This window comes from Pinus tabuliformis, chromosome 7, assembly GCF_031772625.1.
Source record: "Pinus tabuliformis cultivar Carrire ecotype Pingquan chromosome 7, CPIR1, whole genome shotgun sequence".
NCBI lineage: Eukaryota > Viridiplantae > Streptophyta > Pinopsida > Pinales > Pinaceae > Pinus > Pinus tabuliformis.
In genome coordinates, this window is record NC_142293.1 from 1337872268 (window position 1) to 1337877576 (window position 5309).

The following is a 5309-nucleotide window of genomic DNA, read 5'->3' on the forward strand; positions in this document are numbered from 1 at the left end:
AGAGCACACCTGGTTAATCGTACCTCTGACCGTGGAGGTGTTATTCTTGACGATAGTGCGATGCAACGCGCAAAAACCCAGAGCCTGGAGAGTTTGTATGTGGAGTTCCCTTGTGCCCAGGAGGCCCTTCAGAAGAGTTATATACATGAATGAACTGCATGCAATGGGAGCATTCGCATTGGTGCCTCCATACACAAACATCCCCATCCCTCTTTCGATATTCTCTCCTGCCCTCAACAATGTCTTCTCTTTTTCTCAACAACGGTGGAAACTTTTTTGAATAAATTAATTTTTGATCTCTTCCATAGATCCTCCTGCATATCTGCGGTCCACAATGTTAGGTTGTCAAGCACCTATGCAGTCCACAATGTTAGATTGTCACGCACCTATGCAATCCACAACGTTAGATTGTCACGAACCATGATGAGAGTGTTGTCCTTGGAAGAATCTTCACCTAATGTATCAAACTCCGCAATCAACTCATCAAATGTCTGTTTTAATAGATTACAGGCTCTGGCGAATTCAAAATCTCATAGTAAAATCAGAGAAGTTAAGAGCCAACCCTAGCCTAATAGGATGCGTTGGAGTCAGCTCTGCTACAACAATATCCTACGTAGACTTGTAAGCAACAAAAGTGTTCTTAGCGGCCTCCTTCCTTTCGACGCCTGTCTTAAACTCAGTAATGTATCGATGGTAATCACCCTTCATCTTAAGATAGAAGAACTTGGACTCCGCAGCGGTGGAAGAAGTGATGAGATGGGAGTCGAGGAGGCGGAGAATACCCTCGCAGATATTGGAAAGCTCTACTTCCACCTTGTTCCTATACTCCCACCACATGCTCATCATTGCCCCTGATTTCTTCCTTCTGCTCGATGGAGGAGATGATCCTCCAGGAGGCCATGCGGGCATGAATCACGTTCTTGTAGGCGATAGATAGCAGGTTGCGCTCCTCCACTGTGAGCTCCTCCACGTCCACGCATTTGGTCACTTTCTCCACGAACTCCGCCATCTCCTCATATAGGCGATAGATAGCAGGTTGCCCTCCTCCACTGTGAGCTCGTCCACCTCCACGCATTTGGTCACTTTCTCCACGAACTCCGCCATCTCCTCATAGTGCTCTGCCTACTCAACCATCTTCACCATGTATACATTCTCCTCCGGCAATGACTCCAACATCGTCGTTGCCGCCATTTGTGCACAGATCTTAAAAACCTAACTTAACTTCGCTTCTGGATCTTCAAGAAATGGCCGTTTCAATGAAGAAACACGCTAAAATGGCAGAACCAAGTACTTTGATTGGATTTTCTGTGAAATTAGCAGCACAACACAATGAACGGTTGTACAGGGAAGGGATTGCAAGGGTTTAGTAGGTCGCTAGAGAGTCATAGCTATTAATTACAAAATCGTATGACTTGGAAGTAATTGTTGGAACTGACAGTTGAAACGATGGCTCAATGACTTTAACCCTCCTCGAACTTTCGAAGTAATTGCTGCAACAAACCATTGAAACAATGGCTGCATACGATTTCAGAAAAGAAAGAAAGGCAAGTGCAAGCAGGGTCCAGACATATCTGGCAACTTATCCAGCCTGTGGCAGCCCTTCAGGGGGGATTTCCTCATATTTATTTTTTAAACCAGTAGAAATAAAAACTAGCCTTTTTTTGACGACTAATTTTAACCTCACCCGAGACGTGCTAGACCCTTCTAGAAGGGCTGTGACTTGTTCAATTTTGAACACTGGACATATGTAGAGAAAGGGTTTGAGATGACATAAAGTGAGTTCCTGTTCTACGTGTAAGATAAGAGTTATGAACAAATCCCAATGCCACTGGCCATCCAACGCTCTATTCTCTGATATTCCACCCACATAATCCACCCAAGGCCATCCACGCACGTAAACATTATATTATGTAAACATTAAAATTGATAAGCAAATGAATTTTGTTAGATAGAAATATCTAAAAACCAAATCAATTTTTTTGCAGGGACTGCAGCAATTGCTCTTGTTTTCAAGTCATGGTGGATGTACGTCTTTGATTTGATTTGATTTGATTGGATTGATTTTTTTTATTTTATTTTTTTTAATTCAATTCAATTCGAAGAGTAAGATTCAATCTGGAGCGAATATGCGTGTAATATGTTAATCTGGGGCGAATATGTTTGTAATATGCTATATTCTTGTAATATGATGTTTGTTATATGCTAATCTGGGGTCGAATATGCTTGTAATATGTTTCATCTGAGTCACAGATAGCGAAAGGTAAAGTAAAGCGATGGAAACAAAAATATCTAGTTTTCGCCGCAGTGAAATTTAGTTGGCGCTAGTAAAGTGGCCAGATCCACCGCTTCCACTCTCCGCTGTTACATGGTGGATCAACGTCTTTCTATAGCAACGCCCTGGCTTTCACTTCCCTCTCCCACCTGCTAATAGTGCGCCTGTGGTGTTAGCAGCCTGGGACGTTGTCTTCACCTGGTGGGTGTTATACGTTAGCACAGGTGCAGCAGAAACAGAGATAATGTTCAGAAATGAAAAAACAATAACCTAAGTCATCGACACTGATAGCCACGTGACAGGGAATGGGTCGATATTCAAAGAAAGTTTTAAATAAAATGAATCAACTGCGGAAGGGCGATGACGCCTCTAACGGGGGACGAGAAGGCGAGTTGCTATCTATCTGTTCCCACGAGGAATTTTAATCCAACCACCAAGTGGATAAAGGTACTATGTGACCAAATGGCGCTGTCAAAAATTAAACTTTTTCAACCCTACCTTTAGTTTTTTTAAGGGTTCAATAATCTTTCAGCAAGGTGACTAAATTGTTGGGAAATAAATACTATAAAATTTTGAAAGAGTTAGGTCCTTAATAATCCATCAATGCATCGACTCTTAAAACTTAGTTACTGAATGTTTCTGGACACTGAAATATTAGTTATTGAATTAACAATAGTTTCTATATTATATTATATGGAGACAGATTTAAAATCATGAACAAAATTTAAGATTTAGCTTCCATCGTTTACTTTTAATTTTCCTATTTAATTAGTACAATAACTTGAATAATCTATTGCTTAATATTGTGTACTTTTCAACAAAGATCAAGTCAGCCACATATCTATATGCAAACACTCCTATTGTATTAAGCATAAACATCATTTAACTATTAATATTTAATCAATTCATTTTACACAAGTTTGTATACATGTTTGTTTTTTTTTTTTTTAAATTCATTCTTAAATTCATAAAGTGTAGGGATATTTGATATTTGTTCATATGAAAATGGTTAATGAAGTTAATTTTGTATTTATTTTGAATTTTACACGTTGTTTTATTTATTATATATTTTTGTGAATTTGCAAAAAAAAAATAGTTAGAGATTACGAGTGTAATAGAAATGACATCATAAATTTATTAAGAAAATTGTCATTGGAGCACAATTATATTTAATTTTTCTAAACCAAGGAAATAAACAACAAATATTTACTAAACCAAGGAAATGAAGTTATTTACTAAAGCAAGCGAGCATGACTATTATTTTTAGTTACACCTCATCGTCGAAATCATCTAGTTTTCCACGTCACCCATATCATATCGTCCACATCACCCCCTGTCATGTCACTCCATACACTTGTCACCTCTAGATTTAAATCCATTTTCCCTCACACTTTTCTCATTTTCCCATAAAATCTCGTTTTCCATTCTCACAAAGTACATTGTCTGTTCTGTTTCTGTGCATCTACAAGCACATCCACATCTTCCAGCTTATCACACTTGGATTTCAACGTCAGCATTTAGTATCCAGGTATTTATATATTGTATCCACCCACTTAATCCCTTTAAAATGTCAAAGAAAGCTTCTCTAACTGGCTCTGCAACTCACATTCCCCTCATGGACATAGAAAGGGATATCTTTGACCTTGTTTGCCCATTAAATTTGATGGAACTCGCCCAAAATTTCCTAGCTGATCAAATTGATTCCACTATATACACTACAGTAGTAAAATCAAGTCTTTTCTCTGCTATAATTCCCCATACATATGTTTATCCTAAATTTATCACTTGGTTAGATTCTGCAATGTATCCCCATAAACGTTTTGTGATGAATGCAGTACGAGAAAAAAAAAATCAGGCCTTTGCTCTTCAAATTCAACAAGCCCTAGACTTTCCATCTTCAGAACATTATACTGCTTTTAAAGAAGAAACCCTTGTAGCAAATTTTAAAATATGTCTGTTAGAGACTATCTGCAATTATGTTTTTAACTTATGCCTTCATGACAAGTTTTATCTACTGAATGAACTCAGTTTCCCCTGGAAACTTTTGATGAACATGTTACAAGTAATTGTTGGGGTTTTGGGAAGGGATGATACTTCTGTGATTGATCGTGTTGTGCTAGGAATTTTCAATTTAATCCTGCAGCTTGGAACTATTCTTGATATTCCAAATTTCTAGGAAGGCTTGATAAACTCTCAGTTGTCAAATTTAAATCTTATTGGTTGCTTTAGGTTTCCATCACTGGTGTTTTATCTGTTCCTTTATGTTCATGTGCAAAAATTTATGCTTTTAGGCCTAAACATAATCAATGTTCATAAGAGGAGACAAGAAGACTCCCAGATTATGAATTTATTGAATATTTCACTGCCTCTTTCATATCAGTCATTGATTCCATCATAAACAGTTACGTGCCACCATGTCTCTTACAAAAAGCTCAAACCTTCTTAAAATTTAGCAAAGATATCAAGGTTGGAGATTGGTTTCAATTCAAATATCATGTTGAGAGTAGATTTTATGGAGCAAAGGTTTCCCCTTATAGGATTCCTTCTTTTGTGCCAATGAGATTGTTTGCTCTAGAATTCATTAGGCAGAGTTTAAATGTGGATCAAATTCATTTTGTACTAGCAAAAGAGAGGTCATTTATTCAAGTTTCCTAAGACTATTGGTACTTTCATTGTAAATAAAAGATGAGCTATGGAATAAGTTGAGAGAATACTTCGGGATATGAAGCTCCATCGAGGGGAGAAATGGTCGTATGATCCTCACCATATCATTTCAAATAGAAGGTTAGAGAACTCTTATGCTTCCTACACCCATGAGTCTAGACTAGATATTGAGAAATTAGCCAATGGTGGTAAATATGAAATGAGAAGGGGAATGGAGATTGAAACTCCCCATAGTATTGAAACAAGCTTGAAGAGGGTAGTTGAAGAGATAATTGATTTAGATGAGGAAACTAGTCACAACTCTAAGAAGCCAAAATTGCATGAAAAAAAGGAGTTTGAGCCTCTGGTTGGAAGTTCATTTACTGTATCTGGT

General features: G+C 37.7%; 1 pseudogene; it reads right to left on the minus strand.

Moving 5' to 3' along the window:
• Positions 1–233: 233 nt before the first annotated feature.
• Positions 234–1191, minus strand: LOC149252498 (14-3-3-like protein GF14-C pseudogene; annotated as a pseudogene).
• Positions 1192–5309: the final 4118 nt, after the last annotated feature.